General features: G+C 39.0%; 1 pseudogene; it reads left to right on the forward strand.

Annotated features, from left to right (window-relative positions):
- The first annotated feature begins 1,589 nt into the window (after window positions 1-1,589).
- Window positions 1,590-5,891, forward strand: LOC102995711 (histone H2A.V-like; annotated as a pseudogene).
- The last annotated feature ends 8,968 nt before the right edge of the window (window positions 5,892-14,859 follow it).

Here is a 14,859-nt window from a genome sequence, read left to right on the forward strand (position 1 = left end):
GGTGGTGGGATGAATTGGGAGATTGGGATTGAATATATATACTAAAATGTATAAAATAGATAACAAATAAGAACCTGCTGTATAAAAAATTAAATAAAATTCAAAAAAATAATAATAATAATTGTTTATTCTTGACTTCTAATTTAATGTACTGTGTTCAGAGGACTTGCTCTGACCTTCATGAGACTTCTTTTGAGAACTACTACCTATACCTAATGCCACTGCTTAAAAGTGTTTTATGTATCCTTAGAAAGAATGTATATTTTCTACTTTAGGGTACAGATCAAGCTATTATTTTTGTTCAAGATCATTACATTTTTATCTACTTGATCAATTTCTGATAATGGTTTGCTAAAAATCTCCCAGTATCTCTGTGAATTTATCAAATTTACATTATAATTGTGTCAGTTTTATATTTTGAGACAATGCTGGGTACACAGAAGTTCATAATTTTTATATCTTCTTAGTTAATTCTTCCTTTATTAATATGTAATAATCTTTATCTCTGCTTATGCTTTTTGCCTTAGTTTCTACTTTGTATGATTTTGCTTTGCCAACTTTTCAAAATTATAATTTTCCTGATATATATTTTAATTATCCCTTTATTTTCTATCTATGTGGTTTTGTTTCGGATTTGGCTCTTGGATACATCATATATTAATAAATGGATTTTGTAATGTTTATCCAATCTAATTATGTCCTCAGTAGTGAAGATTAATCAATACACATTTACTGAATCTTCATATGTACTATCACACTGGTCATATTTCTAACATTTTCTTTTTTGTTTTCATTTTTTCTCTTTTGCTGCATTCTGTTGGATTGTTTTACATATAACAACAATAATGATGATGATGATGATGATAATAGATAAAATTTAGCATTTAGTATAGGGTATATATTATAAGGGCTTTACATGTACAAATTCATTAAATCTTCACAACAACTCTATAAGAGAAAGACTATTAAGATCCCCATCTTGCATTTGAGGAACTTGAGGCACTGAGAGGCTAAGTAACTTGCTCCAGGTCACACAGCCAGTAAGAGGTAGAGCTAGATTTGAACTTAACAAGTCAAGTTCCAAAAATTACACTCTTAACCACCACACTGTCCTCTTCTTAAGGTACCTTTTACAATGATTTTTAAATGACTTTTGTTTCAGAAAAAGATTTACACTTACATCTGTAAGAATTTCCAAACTATGCACATTTTAGAGAGTCTAACATCAACAATGGAAAATAAGCACAAACTTTCTGAAAAACTATTATAATGTTACTGTTCTATTCATTGACTAAAATTGAGAAAGAGTGGAGGAGAATCACCACATGGCCTCATGATTCTTTAAAATTGCATTTTCAAAGTCCAAACCATTTACAAATTAAATTCATTCAAAGAAAAACTATTTTGACTTGTAGAATATAGAGCAAATGATGATCCAGGACTCTTTAGCCTAGGTTTTAAGAAGGTCTGGCAGCTTCTGCTTTATGCTCTTTGGACCCTAAGCTGGTATGTAAGAAGTTAAGTAACTAAAGAGAGAGGACCTGTGGAGTGGCCCTGAAGGATGCAATGCAATGTGGAACACAGGCCACATGAAGAAGCACAAGTGCCAGAGATGTGAGTGAAGAAGCCCTTCTCAATCTTTCAGCCCCCAGCCAGTCTAGGCATCGCAGCTGAGGGACATCACGGAGCTGAAACAAACCATCCCCATTCTGCCCTCTCCATCATGAGAAATATTTAAATCGTTGCTGTTTTGAAGCTACTCCACCTCTTTCACTTCCACATCAAAGTCTCACACTGGTACATATAATTGCTGAAGCCTATGTCACATGCCTATGGTAGCTGTAAGGATGTCCACTGATCTCCATCCTGACTCCTCCATCAGGGGGCTGAGAAATAACACGGAAGTTTCTCTCGTATATGAAAAGATAATGGCACCCATGAATAAGACAGATGGATACTACACATACCTAATAGTCATGATGTGGAAATGTGACCAACTAACCCTGGATCGTGGAGAGCAGGGACTTTAACTGCTGAATTCAGAAAGACCTGAAAAGAATCTAGCAGATGCACAGCAGACACAATGTGTTAAATAAATGACAGAATTATGAAATGCTGATCACATTTTGCATATCTCTCATTTCAACAGATATTAATATCTGTTTCATGGTGGCAAAAGAGTTTCGTATATATTTTTTCTTTTTGATGACTACCATAATGTGGTGATGGGGGAAGCAGAAGTAGTAACAGCTTCTGAGGACTAGTAATGAAATTGTTGAAGTGAAAATGGACATAGAATAGTTAAGATAGCCTAATTAAAGACTCACAGACATAAAGAACAGCCTTGTGGCTGCCAAGGGGGAAGGGGGTTGGGGGAGGGATAGATTGAGAGTTAGGGATTAGCAGATGCAAACTATTGTATAGAGAATGGATAAACAACAAGGTCCTACTGTATAGCACAGGGAACTATATTCAATATCCTGTAACAAACCACAATGGAAAAGAATATGAAAAAGAATATATACATATATATACACATATATGTCACTTTGTTGTACACCAGAAAGTAACATAACATTGTAAATCAACTATACTTCAATAAAAAATAAATTAAAAATATATATATATATAACCTAGTTAAGTTATTGAATTTCAAGGACAAAGAAATAATACTTCAGTCACTCAAGGAGAAAACATATGTGATAGTTAATTTTATATGTCATATTGACTGGGCTACAAGGTACCCAGCCATTTGGTCAAATATTATTCTGGGTGTGGCTGTGAGAGTATTTCTGGATGAGATTAACATTTGAATTGGTAGACTGAGTAAAGCAGACTGTCCTGTCTAACATCGCTGGGCCTCATCTAATCAACTGAAGACTTGAACAGAACAAAAAACTCAGTAAAAGGGAACTTTACCTGCCTAACTGATTGAGCTGGGACATCAATCTTTCACCCTCAGACTAGAACTTGCACCAATTGGCTCTCCTGGTTTTCAGGCCTTTGGACTCAGACTGAAACTACACTACCAGCTCTCTTGGGTTGCCAGTTTGCCAATTGCAGACCTTGGGACCTCTCAGCCTCCATAAACATTACATATATATATATATATATATGTATGTATGTATATGTCCTATTGGTTGTTTCTCTGGAGATCCCTGGCTAATACAAGTCACCTACAAGGAGAAAAAAATCAAGCTAACCTCAGACAGCTCCGCGATATTCAATGCTAAAAAATAATAGAGCAAGTTTCTGAAGGAAAGAAATCCAATGTCTACAGAATCTTGACAAAGGTAACCCAAGAAGTTCATACATTGCCAAATTGTACTTCAAACATAAAAGTAATAAATATCTTCACATATGCAAGATCTCAGGAACACGTATCTATAAGCCTTTTTCGGACAGAAAAGTCTACTTGACAGTGAATCCAACCAATCAAGAGATGAATCAACATAAAGATTTTCTTAAATAGAGAAGCTGTGGTGAAACAAGTGATAGCAAGATTTGTGGTTACAGAACAGCATTGAAATGTCATAAACTTGAAAACATGAAAATGACAACTTACCTAAAAAATTAGCAGGAGGAAGAAGGGATGGGAGTAAACATAAAAGCACAAACTATTTTCATTTATCATAATAGCAAAATAATAGATAACATTAAAAAAATACATCATGAAAAAAATGGCTCCAAAGACTTCACTTTTTTCATAACCTTTTGGTGTTAAGCTTAAAAGGATACTTTTTTTTTTTTTTTTTTTTTTTTTTTTGCGGTACTCGGGCCTTCACTGTTGTGGCCTCTCCCGTTGCGGAGCATAGGCTCCGGATGCGCAGGCTCAGCGGCCATGGCTCATGGGCCTAGGTGCTCCACAGCATGTGGGATCTTCCAGGACCGAGGCACGAACCCGTGTCCGCTCACGGGCCTAGGTGCTCCACAGCATGTGGGATCTTCCAGGACCGAGGCACGAACCCGTGTCCCCTGCATCGGCAGGTGGACTCTCAACCACTGCGCCACCAGGGAAGCCCTTAAAAATACTTTTACAAAGTAATATCTCTTTTCATGGATAAACAGTCACTTAAATTTAGCAATTCTTTCAATTTCACCCATTTCTTTTTCTTCCTTTAAAATTATGTGAATTTAATGTTAACTTATATTTAAAATGTTTAATATAAAAAGTAGTAGATGTAATCTTATTATTAAAAAATAATTTCTCTCTAATGTCTATATGGAAGTGTACATTGGAAAATACTAGAAAACTTTTTTTATATTTCTGAGAAAAAGAAAATTTGCCCTAAGAACATTATATTCCACCAAAATGTTTTTCACATTTAAATAGCAACAAACATTCTCAAGCATGAAAGAACCCAGGGAATATAACAAACTTGAGACTTTTCTGGGAAAAAAAATATATGCTTTAAATTGTGCCAATAAAATTAAACCAATAAAGAAATGAATGTATAATTCGAATTATTTTTATTTTAATATAGTGAGAGCTGAAACCATCTTCATCCACACAGCTTACTGTCTACGTTCACACGACTTTATTATTCCACTGTCCTCATCAATATAACTTTACTATTCCAGGAAACTCTTGCCCAGGAAGATAAAAATAACATTTTTGTTCATTCCAAGAATTTTACAAGATTCATAAACTCTTCAATAAAAAACAGAAATGACAGTTTACACCCCCAGACTCTGGACCCATCACCTCAAAATCCACAAATTTTAAACCTAATATTAGACTATGATTCTTACCCAATTCTAATCAAGCCACTGCATTGGAAGTCCAGGCTTAAACAGGACTCCAAGACTCTCATAAATATCCCAACTTTGTCCTCCTCCCTCTAAGATGCTAAGACACTGTCAATTCAGTGTTCCTCCTTACCGTGGTAAGAATAAATGAGGCTTTGTCTTCTCAGTGAGTTGTTTGGGTGGTATTCTAGGGTAGCCAGCATTCAACAAAAATCATGACTAGAAAAGAAAAAACGACACAAATCAAGGCAAGAAAGTAAGGATAAGAAAATCCAAGCATACCTTAGAAACTAAGGATAGGAAGGAGGAGAGATGGGGTGCATAAAAGCTGGAGACGAATAAGATCAAAATTCCTTAACAAAGGTCTGAGGTGGGTTCCACTTGCTTAAAAATAGGATCTTGAAGAGAGCTGTTGCATTCCTTCCTGGGAGGCCGAGTGAACAAAGCCCAATCTAACACCTTTGCTTCCGTCTTAAGCAGTGTTTGTCGAGAGTGTGGCTCACGGACTGCCCACCTCAGAATCATCTGGAGTGTGTAACAGCAATGCTTTGCCCCAGACCCTACCAGCATCTCTACAAGGAGGCCTTGGAACTGGCATATTTAGTACGCTCTGCGCATTAATAAACCTCACACCGAATTAGAGAATCCCTGAGCTAAAGGGTACAACTCTCATATCTAAATTACCCTTTCCAGGGGCCCCGGTGGCGGCCGCAGTCGGTGCAGCGGCTGCAGGGCGGGGTGTGGGGCGGGGCGGTGTAGTTGGGACCGAGGACGGGAGCGGCGGAGACGAAGCTGGGCAGGACAGCGGGAAGGCCAAGGCTAAGGCAGTGTCTGCTCACAGAGAGCTGGGCTACAGCTTCCCATGGGCTGCATCCACAGACGTTTGAAGATTCGCACCACGAGCCACACGGAAGAGCGGGTGCCACTGAGGCAATACTCGGGCCGCACGTCTCCAGGAGATGGAGCCAGCAGGGGACGCTTCCGAGGATCTCAAAGTTACGCGGATCACTCCGCGCCACGTGCAGCGTGCGATCCGCGGTGATGAGAGGTTGGAGTCGCTTATCAAGGCTACCATAGCTGGGGATGGTGTGATCCTTCACATCCGCAACTCTCTGATTAAGGGACAGGAGAGAACTGCTTAGAGAGTTATTTTAACTGACGTTCTTCCTCCCCCGTCATTGTACCGTAACTGGGTCAGAAGAAAAATAATGGGGCTATGTGGAATTTTTAAAACAGTTAAGTGGAAAAGCATAGACAGTTGCTTCAGACTTGCTAAAAGAAGCATTTGTAGGTTCTTAGACTCGAAGTTTGATAAAAGTAGCTTTTGGGGGACTTCCCTGGTGGTCCAGTGGTTGAGACTTTGCCTTCCAAGGCAGGGGGTGCAGGTTCCATCCCTGATGGGGGAGCTAAGATCCCACACGCCTTGTGGCCAAAAAAAAAGACATAAAACAGAAGCAATATTATAACAAATTCAATAAAGATTTTTAAAATGGTCCACATCCAAAAAACCTTTTTAAAAAAAAGTACCTTTTCATGTGGCAACAGTTGTGTGTTCCTTGGCTAGATTTCTCCCATGTATTTTATACAAAAATGGAATTGATAAACCATATTTTTTAAATTACCCTTTCCAACTTTACCTTTTATTGAAAGAGCTTTGACTGTTTAATTAAAACAGCTGAGGGCTTCCCTGGTGGCACAGTGGTTAAGAATCCTGCTGCCAATGCAGGGGACACGGGTTCGAGCCCTGGTCCGGGAAGATGCCGCGGAGCAACTAAGCCCGTGCGCCACAACTACTGAGTCTGCGCTCTAGAGCCCGTGAGCCACAACTACTGAAGCCTGCACGCCTAGAGCCCGTGCTCAGCAACAAGAGAAGGCACAGCAATGAGAAGCCCGCTCACCACAACGAAGAGTAGCCCCTGCTCGCCGCAACAAGAGAAAGCCCCTGCGCAGCAGCAAAGACCCAACGCAGCCAAAAATTAATTAATTAATTAATTAATTTTTAAAAACAGCTGAGAACTTTTGGATAGTATAGGTAGTGGTAGGTAACCTTCAGGAAATCACATGGCCAAACTCTATCTCCCTTGATCCAGCTCCTTCTCTACTCCTTATACTACAACTCTCTTCCCCACCCCAACTAAGTGTTGACTGATTGATAAAAGCCATTTATGAGTAACTTTACAGCAACCTGACTTCTTTGCCATTCCTTTCATTTTTCAATTATTTGTTTAAAGTTTGTTTCTGGATAGTAATTTCTGTGAGTACAAGAAAAATTTGTCTTATACCCTGGCATTTTAAAGATAAAATTATTCATGACAGTCATTAAAGAACAGTAAGGCAGAATTTATTCAGGAGAACTATCATGATAGGGCTAGGGACCACAGCAATGGGGTATTGTAGGGGAGGAGAGAGATTGAACACAACTCTGAATACGACAAGGGAAAAATGGGAATTTATAGCAAAGGAGTGGGGTGCATGGGGGCAAGGCAGTCAGTAAATGAAAAATTACTAAAAGGAAATATCAGGGGTAAGGAGGATTCTGGCTAAACTGATCTAACAGGATTCTTGCTGAAGGCAGACCAGAGGGATCAGACATCACCTGGAGGATGATGGAGTATGAGGGACCCAATCGGGTATTGAGAACGATCAGATGTTGAAGATGGTGTATTCTGGTTAAACTGATTTAGCAGTGTTTTTGCTAAAATGTGATAATACAGAGACCAACACAGAAGTCCAAAGTCAAAGCCTAGTTGAAAAAGAGCTCAGAAGAGCCTGCTTAGTATTTGGTCAAGGAAAGAATCTTTGTCACCATATCTCCAGATCCTAGCAAGTGCTTTGTACATGGTAGATGTTTAATAAATATTTGTTTAATTAATTAGTACCATATTGGAAAATGTTGGTCAAATGCAATGATTTCAGTTTTGGTGGAATTAATGGTTAGATAGTCTTTCTAACAGTAATTGGTCAACAAGTTACATTGTTATTTAATATCATTCCTCATTTGTGATAATAAAGTTGTCCACATAAAAGATCAGGTCTTAGAAGGAACTAGTACAGTGTTAAAGGTTAAAGTTAAACTGTTTAGAATCTTACAAGAACTTTTAAAAATCCAAGGTAATACACTGGACCTCAGGCAGGTTATTAAACTTTTCTGAGATTACAGTTATCTGTAAACTGGGCGTTATATTAGCTACTTCACTTACCTGTGGGCTAGAAGGGTTGACAAACTACGATCCTGGGCCAAATCTGGCCTTACAGTCTATTTTTGTACAGCCTGGGAGCAAAGAGTTGTTTTCACTTTTTTAAATAGTTGAAAAGAAGAAGGGCGGGGTGGACTATGTGTGGCACACAAAGTCTAAAATATTTACTATCTGGCCCTTTACAGAAACAATCTGCTAATCCTTGTGTGATGGTTAAATTTATGTGTCAACTTGACCAGGCCAAGGAGCACCCAGATTAAATATTATTTGGGGGTGAGTCTGTGGGCATGTTTCCAGATGAGACTAGCATTTTGAATCAGTGGAGTCAGTAAGATAGATTGCCCTCCCCAATGTGAATGGGACTCATCCAATCTTTCACATCCTTCAAATAGAACAATATAGGACAAAAAGGTGAAGGAAGGAGGAATTTGCTCCTTTTTGCTTCCTGCCCATCAGAGCTAAGACATTAGTCTTCCTCTGCCCTTGGACTGGAACTTACACCATCAACTACCTTGGTTCTCTGGCCTTTAGACTCAGACTAGGATTGTATCACCAGCTTTCCTCCATCCAGCTTGCAAACAGCATATTGTGGGATTTTTCACCCTTCATAGTTATGTATGCCAATTCCTCATAATAAATATATACACATATATAGGCATATATACATTAATATGTATAAAATGGATAACTAATAACCTGATATATAAAAAAATAAATAAAATTCAGAAAAAAAAGTTGTGAGGGAAAATACTTAATTTGCATGTCCTAAAGAAAAAAACTCACAGTATAACAAAAATTAAAGCTCCCTTTTCTTATACAACTAAGTCACATCTCATAATGGTAATTTGATATTCAAACACTGTGGAAAATCGAATTGTCAAATTTTGTTAAAGAACTAAGCATTTAAAATATAACCGAACCATTTTGATTCAATTTAGGTAGAAAGTTCTACTGCTTTATTTTGTTTATCAAATATATCATATATTGGGCTTCCCTGGTGGCGCAGTGGTTGCGCGTCCGCCTGCCGATGCAGGGGAACCGGGTTCGCGCCCCGGTCTGGGAGGATCCCACATGCCGCGGAGCGGCTGGGCCCGTGAGCCATGGCCGCTGAGCCTGCGCATCCGGAGCCTGTGCTCCGCAACGGGAGAGGCCACAACAGAGGGAGGCCCGCATACCACAAAAAAAAAAAAATATATATATATATATATATATATCTCATATATTAAACCTTATTTGGGAATTACTTCTCAAGTTAAGCAAATGCAAAACTTCTAACACAAACACAGAAGAGCTCTCACGAAAAAGATTCCAGCAGAGGCAGGCAGACATTGGTACCGTTACTTAACTGAAATGAAGAAAAAATTGCAAGGTTTAAAACAGCCAAATAATGTTTGTGGCACTGAATGTTTGAAGTTAATGTAAACTATTTCTTCTTTGCCTACCAGAGTTAACCATTCACCTCACTCCCAAAGACTCAAGTGAATCAGAGCACAGATGTCTCAGCGACATCCTTCAGGGAGATAAAAGGAATAAAAGAAAGCAAGTACTAAACTTATATCACTATTTTCAAAGGAAAAATGTTTAAAGAATCTTTTCTGTTTTGTTGATCGGTTTTGTTTTAGGGAGTGGAAATGCAATCTCACTTTTGGGATCTAGTTTTCTTCAAGTGCACAGCAATGTATCTTGTGTTCTGAATTTGCAAAATTCTTGTAGAAAAATGAAGAATCTTAGAGATAGGAATTCATCTGAAATATCCAATGATTTTTGTTATTTGCAGTTTGTATAATCAGAAAAAAAATAGTAAAGTTTATCATTCCATAAAACTACTACATTAGAGATAATCAGCCACAGAATATCACAAAATTAACTTTCTCTGAATTGGATCATTAATTTTTATATCAATCAGTCAAAAAGTGGTGGTGAGATGGCCAGTCCTGGTGTCTGAGGGATTCCCTGGGCCCAGCACAGGGACCAACTTTCCAGAGCCCTGAAGACAAGGGGTAACACCCCAAAATATCGACTCATTTTCCACTCTATCTTCATTGGCCGAACAGCTGCCAAGAACAAAGGCCGCATCTCCCAATACCTGGCAAACAAATGCAGTATTGCCTCACGAATTGATTGCTTCTCTGAGGTACCTACCAGTGTATTTGGGGAGAAGCTTCGAGAACAAGTTGAGGAGTGGCTGTCCTTCTATGAGACTGGAGAGATTCCACGAAAGAATCTGGATGTCATGAAGGAGACAATGGTTCAGGCAGAGGAAGCGGCTGCTGAGATTACTAGGAAGCTGGAGAAACAGGAGAAGAAACGCTTGAAGAAGGAAAAGAAAAGGCTGGCTGCGATTGCCCTGGCGTCTTCAGAAAACAGCAGTAGTACCCCGGAGGAATGTGAGGAGACAAGTGAAAGACCCAAAAAGAAGAAAAAGCAAAAGCCCCAGGAGGCTCCTCAGAAGAATGGAATGGAAGACCCATCTGTCTCCTCCAAACCCCCAAAAAAGAAATCTTTTTCCAAGGAGGAGCTGGTTAGTAGTAATCTTGAAGAGACAGCTGGCAGTGGAAGTGTTACCAAGAGGAAGAAATCTTTCCCCAAAGAGGAACCAGATAGTGACCCTGAAGAGTCAGGAAACAAGAGGGTCCCCAAGAAAAAGAGGAAATTCTCTTCCAAGGAGGAGCCTCTCAGCAGTGGACCTGAAGAAGCTGCTGCCAGCAAGAGCAGTAGCTCCAAGAAAAAGACAAAGCTCCGAAAGCTATCCCAGGAAAATTAGATCGGACATTTCCCTAGTAGGGCATAACTTACAGAGATATTTCCCAACCCATCCCTTATAGCCCAATAAAAATAAAAACAAATTCACGAGTCAAAAAAAAAAAAAAGTGGTGGTGAAATTTATACGACATTTGGGAGGATTTGGATCAAGCCTGAAACAGCAATTCAGGACCCAAGAACTCAGAAGTTTGCAAACTTGAAATGAGAGTGAGCCACAAATTTCACAATTATGTTGTCCTGAATCTTTGTGCTATTCTGGTCATCTATATACCCCACACTTGAAATTTAACTCATTAAAGGTCCCAAGCATAAGAACCTGAAAAATGTAATTGTGTGCTTTTATAAATATTCAATTAATACTCATTTCATCATTTTGAGATTTTTGTGACCAAATAAGGATGCTTATCCTGCAACAAGTCTGTTTGGTCTACCCTTTTCTGTCTTAAGAGCACAAGACCATAATTTGCTCGAAAAAAAAAAAAAAAGGCAACATCACAGAGTGGAAACACCAAAAAGAAATACTTCTGGAGGATGGCATAACAGAAGAGAAATTCTCTAAATAGGTAGTCTCAATTTACTACTTTTCTCTTCTTATGCACTGGAAAAGATCCTTACTCTCCCAAGAATCAGTTTTTGTTTATCAAGCAGACAAACAAAAGAATCCACAATTTATAATATAAGAATGATAATAAATTAAAGTGCCATCGTGTATATTCTCTGTTGCAGTTTTTAACAAGCAGCTGGCTCCTTTGTCTCTGCTAATACTCAAACTAAGTCTAGACAGTCTTTTTTTAAATTATGATATATTTCTGGAAACATGGGAAAATCTTCAGTTATACTGCAATTGGTGTCCCACTATATAGAGTGAGAAAATTACTGTATTTTTGTTAACTTTCTGGTAACTGCAGGAATTAAGTCAAGTCTTTATGGAAATTGCTCCCCCCCAAAATGTAATTATAAAATTACTAATTGAGTAACTGATTGTAAATTCTAATTTTTTCTAGTATTCTACGAAGTAAAAAAAATTTTAATACTATGTTTCTGAGCATCAACAGAGGCATTTTGTAGTGCTTGATTAAGTACCTGATACACAGTAGACATTCAATAAACGTATTTTTTTAAATGAAAGATAAAGAAGATATTCCTGACTTTTCTTTATTACCTACCTCCATGTAAAACAAAGTTGTGTTTTCTCCTGTTACCATAATATAATACCTGAATTTTAAAATATTCTATCTGATTTTAACCACTAACCCCACCTTAAAATAATCTGAATCTTTAAATTTAAATCATGAGTACAATTTACCCAGATCCACTATATTTTTATTGAACACCGAACATGCAGAAAATACCGTAGGTCTATAGCAGTCAGCCACTGGCCCCGGAGAGCTTATAAAATAAAAGGGACAGCATGTACATTAATAGTTATAAGACAAGGGAAAACATAAGCATCGGAAGACAGGGGAATATACAATTGTGAACCAGGGTGTCAAGGAAGAGGTAACATTTGAGATAAACTGTGGAAAAAAAGTAACAAGTCTTTGAGAGATGACATTAGAGAAATAGGGTATCCCAAGCAAAGTAAACATGGTGTACTTTTTTAGGTCTTTTCAGGGAGCTACCACTAACCCAGTTTTACTAGAGCAACGGGTCAATGTAAAAATAAAGTACAAGAGCAGCCTGAAAGTTTATGCTCAGCGTGGAGTGGAGGCGCTATACTTATTTTAATAGGTAATGGAAAGGCATTTAAGGTTTGTACCTGTCAGTGTCTGAAGCAAATAGCACAATCAAATAGGATCAGTGGGTGGAGTTTGATGAAGACACGATTTTAAAAAGGTGTGGGCTGTGTAAGGGACACCAATCAGAGGTGGTGGACCACATCCTGCCAGCAACATTGGGAAGGGTTGTCACCACCAGTCCTAAAAGTGAAAGTAGAAAATTTTATTGGAACCGGCAGAGAGAAGCTACAGATTGTAAGAGCGCATCTCCTCACATGAGGCACGATCTTTTGTGGAGGAGGACAGGCAACCTACAGCTGAGCAAGGAGAACCAGGGGAATAAGTACCCAAACTAACTCTCTGCTTGCTCCTTCCAGCCTCCTGCAAGTGCCCCCTGTTGGCTAAAGTCAGTTGGAAGCCAGAAGGCAAGGGAGACCATTGATACAGTCCATAGAGGCCTTCTTCCCAGGGCACAGAACAGGACAGAGAAAGGAATGGAATAGATTTGGAGGGGCAAAAGGAAAATATAAAACACAAGGCTTTTGAGCAAAAGAGTGATACCTCCTAGAAAAATTGATCCAACAGGTATAGAGAGAATCAAGAGACATATAGATGAAGAAACTAAGAATACAGTAGAGAAGACTGTAAAGGTCAGAAATAGGGCCATGGCAGTGGAAAAAGAAGTAAAAATTTGCCTGTGAGAGCTTTTGAGGGTACAAGTCGCCTCTTGGAATGGTGCCAGGCATGAATGCAATGTGGCTTTTGATGGCTTCTGGTGGACGGTTGTGTAACAAAGGGATGAGAACTGCTACTGGGGTCCTAAAGCACAAACTTAACGCTGTATCCATGGGCAAGCAGGCGCTAAGCAGAATTAGCTGGAAGTTGAAGAGATCCCAGGTATAAGTTTTTATCCATGGATGGCTTGCATGAGGTGCAAATTCTGGAGACATTTTATATAAAGTTGTGGAGAGAGGTGTTGGCTACAAGGCAATGAACAAGGAGTTTTAAGCAATGGCAGATGTTCTGTTATCCTGAAGATTTCAAGGGCATTTATGACAGCAGTCATGCATCTTAACAGTTGACAGACAGCTGGATGGATGCTCATGGGATAGAAGACCAAACAACTTTCAATGTTATTAAATATTTATAAACAAAAAAAAATTTTTTTTGCCTGTGAGAAACATGACAGTGATAAATCGTGGGGCTTCTAACAGATTAGAAGGAGGGGAAAAGGAAAATTAGAAGTCCAAAATTTTGAATCTTGGTTCCTGGGAGAACAGGGCCATTATTAGAAACATAAAAATTAAGTGCTGGATTTTAGAGTAAAATGCATAGAGTTCCTAACTGCTGCTCACAGGAATGGGGAGGCCTGGAGAATGTGAGCTATGAGGGGTGTCCTGGAGGTCAGCACAATCCAGAACAGTGTTCCACCCTAGGTCACAGCAAAAAGCACAGCAAGAGAAAGAGTCCAGATCAATTTAGGGCCCCAAACTGATCTGGACTTTATTTAATGCACCCTACACCCTTCCTGAAAAATCTTCTTTAAAAAATAATACTGCTGAACCATCAAAATATCATCCAAAATAACATGCAAATGGGTAAGTCATAGGGGAGGACAGGTGGGAAGTGTTGAGCATAGACTGCAAACCAAACAACTGTAGTAACTGTGGTTCCAAAACAGACTGCAGAATCGTAATTCTTGAAAGAAAGGCTACATGAAGTAAAAATAGTCATGCGGCAATAAAACATAAAAATCCAACCAAAGCATGTGGTAGGAGAAGGAAGTGGGAAGAAGTATCAGTGTCAGCAATTGAAACAGTGTGGTAGTGTGGTAGGACTAAAGGACAGATGAAGAGAAAAGAATGATGCACCTGGGGCTTCCCTTGGGGGCTTCCCTGGTGGCGCAGTGGTTGAGAGTCCGCCTGCCGATGCAGGGGACACGGGTTCGTGCCCCGGTCTGGGAAGATCCCACATGCCGCGGAGCGGCTGGGCCCGTGAGCCATGGCGGCCACGGCAGTGGGAGGCCCGCGTACCAAAAAAAAAAAAAAAAAAGAATGATGCACCTGGACCAGATACAGGTGCATATAGGAATTAATACACGATACATATGTATTTAAAACAAGAGAAGTAAAATTAGGAATTAGCATGTGATACGCACATATTTAAGATTAAAGGGGGATAAATATGTATTTTAAATTCCCAATAAATTGCATGGGGACAATTAACTAATCTTTTGGAAAATATTAACATGATCTGGTATCATTTAGGAATGACTTCATCTGCAAATAGCAGAAGCCCCAACTTACAGCTGCTTAAATAAATTCTAGCTTGGCAAAAAGAACTCTGGGGATAGCAGTTCAGGACTGACGACAGCTCAGTGGTGTCATTAAAGACCCAGGTTGTTTCTCTTTTCATACCACCATCACTACTCA

Source organism: Physeter macrocephalus, chromosome 4, assembly GCF_002837175.3.
Source record: "Physeter macrocephalus isolate SW-GA chromosome 4, ASM283717v5, whole genome shotgun sequence".
Classification (NCBI taxonomy): Eukaryota; Metazoa; Chordata; class Mammalia; order Artiodactyla; family Physeteridae; genus Physeter; species Physeter macrocephalus.